General features: G+C 40.3%; 1 protein-coding gene across 4 annotated transcripts in view; it reads right to left on the reverse strand.

The window, feature by feature from the left end:
• LOC127569267 (A disintegrin and metalloproteinase with thrombospondin motifs 2-like) overlaps positions 1-12,107 on the reverse strand; it is a 210,057-nt gene extending 197,950 nt beyond the window's left edge. For all 4 annotated transcript variants that reach the window (XM_052013743.1, XM_052013745.1, XM_052013744.1 and 1 more), the window contains exon 1: positions 11,962-12,107. The gene's annotated coding sequence lies outside the window, so the exon portion shown is untranslated. The remainder of the gene's footprint in view (positions 1-11,961) is intronic.
• Between the last annotated feature and the right edge of the window lie 272 nt (positions 12,108-12,379).

Genomic DNA, 12,379 nt, shown 5'->3' on the forward strand with positions numbered 1-12,379 from the left:
GGTAGTGTTAACTTATTTTTTTTAAAACCATAACACCATTGCCACTCATGTGGCTTCCTGGGATGATACACCATTTCAACATTTGAGGTGCTTCTCCACCCGACTCAGCCCCTCCATGTGCGGTAGCAGAAGGAGCCTAGACTGTGGTCCACAGAGTCTTTGTGTTGACTGCACCAAGCATCAGTGCATCCCTCAGCATGTACTCCTGTAGCCTGGAATGTGCCATTTGGCAGCATTCACTTACAGACATCTCACTGCTCTGGAAGACCAGTAAGTTTCTGGCAGACCAAAGGGCATCTTTCACTGAGTTGATGACCTTCCAGCAGCACTTGATGGGTGTTGCAGTGTATGTCCCTGAGAACAGCCCATAGATCAGAGAGTCTGCTGTTATGCAGCTGCCTGGAATGAACTGAGACATGGACTCTTGCATCCTTCTCCACACCCTCTTAGCAAATCCACAGTCTGCAAAGAGGTGGGTGACTATCTCTTCCTCACCATAGCCATCCCAATGGCAGTGTGCATTGGGGATGATATTTCATCTGTACAGGATGGACCTAACTGTGAAGGCCCCTCTCATCACCAGCCAAGTGAGGTCTTTGTGCTTATTAGTGAGTTCTGGCAATGAGACGCTCTGCCAGATAATTTGGACAGTCTGCTCAGGGAACCACTCCACAGTCTCCATAGAGTCCCTGTCCCGCAGTATCTGCAGGACGTTCTGTGTTGATGACTGCCTGATGGATTGTGGTCAAAGGTGTTTGCTTGGAAGAACTCTTCCACAAAGGGCAGGTAGTGCGGCAACGTCCGGCTGACTGGGACGTCGTGCAGCAATAGGATCAGACCTATCCTCTGCAACACCAGGGACAGGTAGAACCTCAGCGTTGTTTTTGTTCATTTCAAAAATAAAAACTTTATTCATAATAAAAAATATATACAAAGGAGAAAACAGTGCAAAAAACTTTTATATTAATGATCGTTACATTTAGAGTTCCTGCAGATGACTGCACTGCATTAGGCCGCCATACGTCCAGGTTTGTTGCAGTTACGACACAACGTGTGTTGTCCCACATATGATGTATGCACAGTTACCTCTGATGGCAAACACTGAGGGAGGGTGGCCGATGGCTCCATTAGCGTCCACCCTTAGCTTGGCCTTCACCTGGTGCTTGCTGGTGCAGCTCCCATACAGGTCCTTGATGTTTACATAGCTTCCTGTTTCCTCAACATAAGCAGCCAGAAGGTGAGGACATCCACAACGGGCACGTTATCTCATCCTCCTCCTGGGCGGGGAAGGCGAAGAGTGGCTGCACCTTTAACAGTGACAGTGGAGCCTTGCTCTCCTTCTCCTGAAAGTCTTGCAGCTTCTTCTGCCATCCAACCAGGTACTTGAAGGTAATGTCAAAGTACCTGTTACCTGGGACGTCCTGGAGGCAGTAGATGTCCTTCAACTCAAACTTGTAGCACTCCAGCAGAACCTTCTTGATGAAGAGGTCCCTGGTGAAGGGGTTCCCCTTGCTGAGGTCCTTCACTGACACCGTCCTCCTCCCAAGGCACTCTTTGCTGCAGCCATCCTGATGGAGCTGGTTGGTTACAGCAGGCTTCGTTGCTGGAAAGAGGTGTTAGATCGGTTTCCCAGTCAGCATTAGGTCCACCTATATGTCAGCAGGCTAAGCTCTCATCAGGCAGTCAACTGATCACAAAGAGTCACCGTTGTCTTCCTTCTTCAACTTCAACATTCAAGTTCACCACGAATCTACTATGTAGATCAACCTCCACAATTACCGTCCGAGCAGAACCATCTTTTTGATCAGGGTCTCTCCCCTGCCCAGTAAGTACCTGAGCACTGTCTCCTTATTGAGAGCAGTGATAAGGGCAATGTATGCATGTCAAAAAAAGCCAAACAGCTTCCTCCCAAGCTGCTAGTGTTGCACTTTTGACATCTCGTGGCAAGGATCACCAACATGAAGGTCATGGCCAAAGCCAACCATTGCTGCACAAAAACAGCAGTAACTATGCTGTCTTGGTCATTCAGATAGGATGGAAGATGGAAGCATCTCAAAGGGCATTCTTGTATGGGTTAACTGTATATGCATCTCAAAGACGTTTGCATGCAAGGCAAGGCGGCTTTTGGAATCAACCTAAATCTTTGGAAGGCTCTTAGTGAGAGAAATGACAAAGTGGTGCTTCCTCCTCAATTATATAGTCAAACATCATGATGAGAAATCAAATTCAGATTCAAATTAGTTTATTGTCATATACACCAGGGTGCAATGAAATTCGTTGTTCACATGAAGCTCACAGAGTAACTACAGAAACACTTAGTAGTAACTCAGAGTTAGTACAGAAATGTGGCCAAGGAACCCATCGACAGGGTTGTCCCTAAACCTGAAACCACTGCTGAAGGACTAAGATTGGTCTGAACAAGATAAAATGCACCACAGATGAGTGGATTAGCTACAATATCCATCGTCACTCACCGATGAAGCAGTGCCAATACGGCAACAATGTAACACTGAAATCCTAGATCAAAGTCTTAAATATTCATAACCTAGCTTGATATTCAAGTCAGAAACACATCAGTTCATCACCTTTACATGAGGCACTGTGATGATTGCAAATCTGAGGATGATGTGATCAAAAACTATCAACATTTCAACAGGATAACACCTCCAGTCGGTCAGTCACAAGTGGCACCGCAATTGCTGTGAAGAACCTGAACCCTCATTTAGAAGTAGAAACTGATGTTTTCATGCACTGAGGACTTATTTTAATAATGCTACACATTTGTGTACAATGATATGCGTTCCTTGAAATATGGGATTTGTAGGTCATATAGTCTTGCATTATCTTGTTTCTTGGAAATTAATTTAATCCCTTAAAAATAAATACTTCTTAAAAATACTCTCTCCAGCTCATTCACTGGGAGGACATGTTCTTTAACAAAATAATATACTAAATTAGAATATTTCACACAATTAATGCAGTTGGATTAAAACTTTATCAACACCTTCTTGCCACACTAGTGACTTTACCTGTAAAACATAGATAAACTCAAATATGGCAGGTATGGACTGTGGTTATTCTAACATAGGTGTATCATAGCTGTACCTTGCAATCAAAGAACAAAAAAGTGACAAGCTGATATGTTGATGAACTTCAGAAGTACTATAAAATCCTAAAAAGGCTATTAAGCCCACTGCGTCCATACTGATCATCATGCCCGTCTATACTAATCTCACTTGCCTGCGTTAATTCCACATTCTTCTATGCCTTGCTCATTCAAGTAGCTGCCCAGATGTCCTTTTAATGTTGTGACTGTTCCTGCCTCTACCACCTCCTCTGGCAGCTCATTCCAGATACCATCTACTCTGGATGAAAAATGTACCCCTCAGATCCCCTTTAAACCTCCTCCCTCTCACCTTAAACCTATGCCTTCTATGCCAGACATGGCCAAATTCTGTAGATATTTGTTCCATTAACGTGATAATGTTGACACTTCAGATAAGGATCCTTCATTGCTACTTTAGGTAACTGTGTAGGCCTGAAACATGGACTTCTGCTCTCTCCAAAAATGCTGCCTGACTAGCCGTGAATTTCCTGTATTTTGGGTTAATGTTTCAACTTTCCAGCATTTACAATTTGTTTTTATTTTACTTTACTGTTATGAGGTCAACTGTGAAATAGATTGCTATATGTTGCCAAGGAAACATTCAAAAAGATCTCATTTTTGCACATACCCAAGAAAATCATATTGTTTCCCTGTAAATTTGTTTTTTAAACAAATTTCTGAATCTGATCTCACCACATGCCAGGTTTGTTTTTGTTTTTGTTTGTTATTCAATTAATTTCCACAGTTTATCTGACAAAAATTAATTCCTGGTTGGTGGAGTTAAACAAGATGATATAGATGCAGCTGTCCATTCTATTGTGTTGAAATTTGATTCCATTTATTTTAAAGACTGGGGAGGAATTTCTAAGAAATCACTTAACGTGCTCAGAAACCAAATCTACCCTGAGACACGCGAATCTCAAACACAGCTCCTGGATCAAGGTAAAAAAAATTTTTTAATGAAAAATATAACAAATGTTTGGCATCAGAATCCTGTGACATTGAGACATGTTCTGTAGAGGGAGGAATCAGATAAATGAATAGCAACTGGACAGAGTTTGTACCAGTATTCTTAATTTAAACCCCTGCCAGATAATTAATCTGCTAGAGCAGCAATGAAAGTAGTAGAATACATAGAGGATTGGGAAAACTGGACTTAGAAATAATAAATTAGATGAGATCATGGAAAACACAAACATCTAAATTGGGATTACAACTTATCTGTGTAAATTCATGAGATGTGGTTTGTCAATATAATGTAATGACAGCAACAATCTGGCTCAAAAGGTCTAGATGCTGCATATTTCATGAAAAATTGGGAAGGAAAAATGCAGGTGGGATATAATATTACAGTGCTAGAAAGAAATATGCTTGAGAGATAACTGACTGTTTGGTTGTTAAGAAATAGTAAAGGAGTTATTACTCAAAATGGTGTATTTATTAGCCCACCAAACAATGGGAAGATAAAGGAGAAGATTTATAAAGAAATTTGAGTACACAAAAACTATGGAGTAGTCATAATCAGAGATATCTTGAGCATGAGAAAAACTTCTGGAATCAATAACTCTGAAGAAAATTAACGGCCACTCAGTTAAGCTTGAATTTGTAAAACAAAGCTAGGACAGATCTTTAAATGTCATTTTTGTTTAACCAACAACTGAGATTTTTTTTTAAGATAACAGGGGATGAGGATGGGGGCAATCCAGCTGTTGTGCACATTCACTTTCAAAAACATTTGATTAGCTATTAGATATTCAGCTTGCTAGCAAAATTGAAGTCAATGTATGTCGAGAACAGCAGCAGTGTGGAGACAAATTGCAAAGTTATATCAACAAAGAAATGTGAATGGACAAAGAAAGACTGTCCAAAAAAGGACAGTGATAAAGGAATTATTGCACCTCATTGCATATTTTGTGTATGCAGCTCAGGATGAATTTTTTGTCCATTGTCTCAGGTGAAAATACATTTAGGACAGAGAGAAATTCCCTGAATCCATGTGGGCAGCAGCTAATATATCCCTCTGTACTCTCCTTACTGTACTATATACAGCAAAGTTCCCTGACTTGCGTATGTTTGCGTTGATGTCCACCTGAACTCTCTTGAGGATGAAATTTAGCATCAGTGCACTTTTACTGGCCTGTGGTTACAAATGGCTGCCCACCACATACACAAATAAATGCAGTCACCTGAGAATCCCCCTTCTCTCTCAATTCCTCAGGATTAAGGTTGACTTGGTTAAGCTCTGGTTAGGTGAACTCGGAAGTGATAAATGAGGCCAATGTCGGAACTGTCAGAGAGGGGACAGAATCTGGCTCGATGGAACAGGTGCATGGGTGCTTCATGAGGAAACTAGCAACACTTCTGTGCTCCCAATGCATGGACTTATGGTTCTCAGTGCCACCACAAATGCTCCTTCCTCTACTTGAGTGATAAGTGAGGAATTCCCAGGAGTCTGCAGGTGTTGCATTTACATAAGGCAGCTTTTGGTACATTCTTGAATTTTTTTCCTTTGTCCATTTGGTAACCTCTTTCTGTGGCAGAGCTCAGAACAGAGTGTCTGTTCCGGGAGTCTGGTGTCATGTATGCAAATGTCATGGCCTGCCCAATGTATCAAACTGAGTGCAACAAGGGCCTCAAGCATTAGTATTGTGGGCAAGCAGCTCCTCAGAACAGGGAACTGGGAATCATGGGAAAATTAACCAAGCTGACCTTAGACTAATAAAAGATCCAAATCCACAAAACTAGCTGGGCCAGACATTCAATTTGAGCTCACAGGTAGTGATGATACTACAAGAATTGGTGTTGATGACAACATTGCAGGTCTATCAAATAGTGAATGAATATTTAACAGGATTATCAGTCCACAGAAAGAGAAGCAATAGAGAGGCAGACTGAATGGAGCCTATGTTTCCCACTCCTACCCCACTTGGAGGGTTGCATTCAAAGTTTCCCCCAAACTCATTATCCTTTGAAGTGACTATGGTGGCCCTACCACCTCACCGTCTAATTTGTCAAGCCAAGAGAAGTTTCTGGAAGATGACAGCAGAGGTGATAAATTACACCCCCCCTCCCCCATCAGCCAGAGCAGCTATAACTCTGCCCTGGTGGTCAGCAGTGAAGAAGCTTGACAGCAGCCAGCAAGGACTGCACCCAGCGAAGGCCTACTTTGAGGGCTCTAACCAAGGGAGTGAAGATGGCACTGGCACCAGCACCACACAAGGCAGGAGACCAACCTTCATGGACTGGACTCTGGGAGCCCAGTGAATACGCCTATAACCGGCCTCAAGCATAACATATAGCGTTTGGGCTTAGATAGATTGTGGGTGTATAAAGCTGCGTTTGTGCCAGAATTCAACCTGTGATGTTTTGTTTGCCTCAAAAGTATAAAGTACCTGGGTAAAACACACAAAGGGATATTGGCTGAAGTGCTCAGGAAACACAGGAGTAATAGTATGTTGACCAGGGAAAGGAAACTAATGTTGGTTTGCTTATCCTCCTGGTGAATTTGAATGAATTTGGATAGACAGCACTGGTGGTATCTTTCCAGCGACTTGAGATGCCTGCTGCAGGTACTCCAGGTCTCAAAACCAAATATAACTGCTATATCAAATACACACCTATCCAGGATAAATCGACCAACCTAGACCTCAGGTTTTGTCAGCAGGGATTTCCTTCAGCATGATGATCAATGCAAGAACTGGTACATAGGAAATGGATTCCTTGTAGTGGATCCCACTGTACAACCTGAAGGATCAAATCGCCCTAGCAAACAATGGATAATTATCAATCACTTTGGAATTAATCATTGTTGATAATGTCACATTCTTTACAGATATAAAAAATAAAGTATCCCCATTATGTGACTAAGAGGTGCTAATTAGACCCTGGAGAACATCAAAATGTACTCCCAGAAGACATACAATGGCCTTCAAGATAACCATGTAGCTGTACCAAAAGCTTTAGGCTGGATATCTGACTTGGCCAATGATGTCTGAGTTGGTTAGCTGCCACTCAGAAAAGAAGATTGAGTGCTGTATGGAATTATGTGCTCAAGAATCTTATACAAGACTAGAACCCATAATCTTCTAGCTCAGTTGTAGGAGTGCTAGTCAAGAGTTATACTGCACAGGAGACGTCATAGATCTTGCCTTCAATGTGTGTAGCAGCCAGATTATAAACTGATTCCCTGTTTAAGAGAATCATATCATTTGAGGCTCTGAAGAACTTTATTTATACCATCTAATCACAGTAAAATTATTAACTGAAAAATTATAGGCACTATTGCACTAAGCTAAATTTAGTTTACCTAGTTGTTTGATAAAGTGAATTCACAAACTACCTTGTTGTGACCTTGCACCTTATTGCACTGCACTTTCTCTGTAGCTGCGACACTTTACTCTGTACTGTTATTGTTTTTACCTGTACTACATCAATGCACTCTGTACTGACTCAATGTAACTGCACTGTGTAATGAATTGACCTGTACGATCGGTTTGTAAGACAAGCTTTTCATTGTACCTCTGTACAAGTGACAATAATAAACCAATACCAATCTATGATTTGATAAGATTTAAAAAAAGTGACAACTGACCCTAAAGTTTCTTTACGGAAATCAGTTGTCAAATACAAGACTTGCTTTTCATATTGTTGTTAGAAACAAAACTGGTACTACAGCCAACAACTTTAAGAGCAGTGCCTGGACCACAGTGAAGACAATGGCTGGTTTCTAGTACCTACCTCTGAATGTAGAGATTTATAAAGACATTAACATCGAGGAATTGCAATCAAGTTAATGGTCGATTCAGGATAAGAAGACCTGTGGAAATATTGTGGTATTAATAATTACCTTGTCACCTCAGAGTTTGTCCATGGATTCTACTACTGAAATCCAGGAAATATAAATTGGAGTTGTACATTACACATTTAAGTTAATGGTAATATAGAATTTGAATCTAATTATCTGAGTTTATGATAAAAATAATAAGTTGTCTTTGTTGTGTGTAATGTTAATATGGTATGCAAGCTCAGACAGAAAGGACACATTATGCAGTATATTCAGTCTCCAGGGCAAACAACAATGAACTATTTTAATGCAAAATAATATTGCTGCTGCAGAAAGCAAGGCAATAGAGAAGGTGCAACCACCACCCAATTTTCAAAGTGTACAAAAACCTGGCCTTCACCACCCCCCTCGCTCCACCCAGGAGTCTTCTAAGTGCAACTCACTCCTGGTGCAATGCCAAAGTTTAATGCACAACAAAAACAGCAGATAAATGAAGCAGCAATTTTGACCAAATTATAACAATTTGAATGTAAGCGATGCTATTTTTGTTTATTTGATGCTATGGTTATTCCAAGGGAATTATCTTCTTCATTCCAATCGTAATACTTACTTTCTGACAGAAACTTCTCTCTTCAACTGGCACATGCTTGTGTAATGCATAGTGTGGTCAGGTTCATGAGAAAAACTAACAAGGGACTTGTTGTGCTTGCTTGAAATTCCTTTCCAGGTGCTCATGCTTCACTCCTGTTGAAAGTCATCTCTGACTAACTGTGTTTCACTCTCCAAGGTTGCTGCCTGGTGTGCAAGGTGTTTCCAGCATTTTCAGTTTTGATTTCACATCTGCTTTGTTGCATAAATAAAGTGCAAGATTTATTTGTGCCTACAATAAGTTAAAAGCACACTAGGAAGCACTGCATATAGAATACAAGGTGTTTTAAATGCTGCCAAAAGGAATAAGACAACCTGTGACATTCCCATTTTTATTACTTTTGCCACAAGAGCCTTGACACTCATGAGCTATCAATTAGTTTCCTTTTGCAAGGATTTTGCCAGAAGGATGAAAACAGCCAATAAATGGGCATTTGGCCAATAAGACATGGTGTTTAAAAACCTGGTTTTAGGTATAGTTGTGGTCCTAATTGCTGTTTACCATAATTTGAACTTGTCTGGAATGCTAAAAGAGACCTCACCAAATTTAGCACACTAGGACTGATTGGATGCAGTTTCCCATGTAGGCTGCACACACCCACTTCATCCACTGACAAGTGAAGTGAGCTGGCTAACACCTAATGACATTTTTGAGTTTGCTCACCGACCAAGGGAGAGGGTGTACAAGCTCTGAGACGTGACACTGATAGTCCTGGTGGAGGAGATCCAAAGGAGGAGAGATATCCTGAATCCATAGTGGGGAAGAAATCCATCTCCTGCTCTTCATTCTTCCCTCCAATAGCTAGTACTGCTCTGCCTGGCCTCATATCCCCTCTCATATTTCTTCTTCAGACCAAACAAGATGCCTTGCCCATGGTTTCTCTTTTTCCTTTTGGTACTGCATAAATGCACAATAAGATGGATCAGTGCAGCACTTTTATTCATTTTCTTTATGCGAGGTCCTCAGAGGACTTCGAAAATAAATGTTCAACGTTGGCGAAGTCTTGACTAAATACTTCAGTAACCCCCTTCAAAGCTCCAGCAGCAAGTAAACAACAAGAGGTTATAAAGGTTTATTTAAATCTCACAGTGTTTGCAATGACTCTTGAACGGCAAAACTACTATTTGCTGTTTGGTGAAGGCAAAAGAACAAGCTTTCTCTTTATTGGCTGCTAGCAGACAATTAAATATTAACCCACCATTTATAAAACCCCTGGTCGCAGTTCAAGCATCAACCTTTTCCCAAGGTGGTCTTGAGATAAGTGTGGTATACTGCACCAGCCTCACAAAATAATAGCGCCCTTTTTGTTAGAGAGGAAATTACAAAAGCATCAGAAAGTTTCAAATATTGTAGATATGCTTTAAGGGCATAAACATGGCACAAATTTACGAAACTTTTCTTTTATCATCACTAATTACATCAGTCATGAAATGTTATGAAAATAGCTGAAATTGTTCCCAGTTTGATCATTATCACATTCCTTCTTGCGTTCTCTTCTGCAGTGTTTCATGCCTCCTCAACAGAGACTCTTAACTCAAGGGCTCTGCCTACTACTTTATCAGTCTAATGTAAAACCATACCTTACCATACCAGTCTAATGTAAAACCATACCTTCACATTTTTTAAAAAAATTATAAAATACATTTCTTTGGCTTTTAAACCATCATAAACCTAAATGTAGGTGTTAGAATGAATCTTTCAAATTTACATCACATTTCAGTGTTAATATTGAAACTACGATATGAGATGGTATCTCTGTAACCAAACAAAAGCCACATTTGTATTGTATATTGTTTATCACAGTTTAACACAAATATAACCCAGTTTTGATATGCAACTATAATTTCTCCAATCCTAATTATTGGAAATAGCCTAAGAAAGTATTGCTACACAATCATACTGCGAGGTTAAGTTACAGGACCAGTATTCCAGAAGCCTGGAATCAATAATCCAGAGATGGTAGATGTGGAATTTCAATTCAGTTAGTTAAGTAAATCAAAGTTTTGAAAAAAGTAATCTCGATAATGGTGACCGTAAAACAACTAGATCGTATAAGCCCATTTGGTTTAACTGATGTCCTTCAGGGTCATTCCTGATCTGACCTATATGTGACTATATGCAGTTGGCTTTTTGCTGTCCTCTGAAGTAGTCCAGCAAGCCACAGTTGTATAATTACTATGTTAAAACAGAATAAAGAGTACCTTCCCCAGAAGAACGTCAGCGGTTCAGAAGGGCAATTAGGTATAGGAAATAAATGCTGCCTTACCAGCAACACCAAAACCCTGAAAAATGAATAAATAAAAAGAATCACAACAACTCCACACCCTGATGAGGTGCAGACTCTAATTACCTGGGAAGCACAAGGTGCAGTAGAACAGTGTTATTTGCAGAGACCACTAACAGATGACAGAGGGAGGAATCCAGAGGTGACCAATTTAGACATGATTAGAGATTATCAAGAGAACTAGAATGGCAGATTTAAATAGAGTTTAAGAACAGAGAAAAGAGCAACAAATACCAGACAGAGAAAAAACTCAAAATATTACTTCAGAACAGAGAAGTGAACAGCTTGAACAAGTTACTGAAAAATATGGAGTTTACTTGCATGTTCTTACTATTTAGAGTTTAATGTGAGCTAAACAGTGAAATCTTAACGTTTTTTAAAAAATAGACAGTTATATACTGAAAGGAAAAGAATGCAGAGAATTCAGATTAACAGAATAGTTCTATCAAAGAGTCTATTGGTTTATGAGTTTAAGGGATGATAGACACCATTTCAGTGCATTCATAAAACTGAAGAATTTTGGGAAAAGCATGTTTCATGAAGTGGTCACCCCTCTGCAAGATAGTTCAGGCAGAGACAGGGTGTGACCAACTGTCAGACTGGCAGGAATAGACAGGAACCCCTCCAAGTGCGGTATTCACAAAATGGCATTTAAATGCTGCATGCCGTTGTGGATGATGAAAATGATTGTCAAAAATACAAAGACAGCTAAATTCAATTGTTTTACTTTTTAAAGTCCTATCAATAGCTATCAATTGAGAATAAAAATAATTCCTTCATCGAAGTTTCATTGTGCAGGTATATCCCAGGCAAGAATATATTTTCTTTGAATAAATAATCCATTACCGATTAAGTAAAAGAAGTTAAAGATTATATGTTTGTTTATGTTGGGAGTGGTGGAAGTTTGAATGTTCCAACGCCTATACTTCTGGGGAATAAAACATTCTGCATACAACTTAAGATATCTTTCAGAGTATCGACAGCAACCAAGTAATATCATAACTATCATTTTAATTATGTATTGCCCATCATGTAGGTTGAATTCTACGCTGCAAAATAGATTGAAGATTCGGTGCTGAAGGGGTTAACGTAGGAATGAGTGAACTCGCTTGTTGAAGGCGTGTCGGAATGTTGCTTACCAGCCCATCGCAGTTGCTGATGGCGACCGAAGTCCCTGGAACATCAGTGATATCTCCGGAGTAGACGCAGTCTCCACGCAGAGGCTCCTTGCGAGTGACATTGGTGTCTTGCCACTCCACTGTCGCCCCAGGTGCCACCAGCTTCGAATTCAGCTTCAGCCGGAGGTGAAATTTCTGCCCGAACACCGTGACATTGTAGTACAACTGTCCATCAGCTGGAGCTTGCTGAAAACTCCCGCTATGCCTTTTTGACCGTCTTTTGCCAGATGCTGACACAGCGAGGGACAGAAACCTGCCCTGCACATCTGTGCTGCTTGGAGTCACCAACTCATAGCTCGTTAGTTTCTCCTGAAGTAAATCTGCAATACACAAAAACCGTGAAACGGTTAAACTACATGTGTGATTAAACTATCAAAAG

The sequence above is a fragment of the Pristis pectinata genome, chromosome 4, assembly GCF_009764475.1.
Source record: "Pristis pectinata isolate sPriPec2 chromosome 4, sPriPec2.1.pri, whole genome shotgun sequence".
NCBI lineage: Eukaryota > Metazoa > Chordata > Chondrichthyes > Rhinopristiformes > Pristidae > Pristis > Pristis pectinata.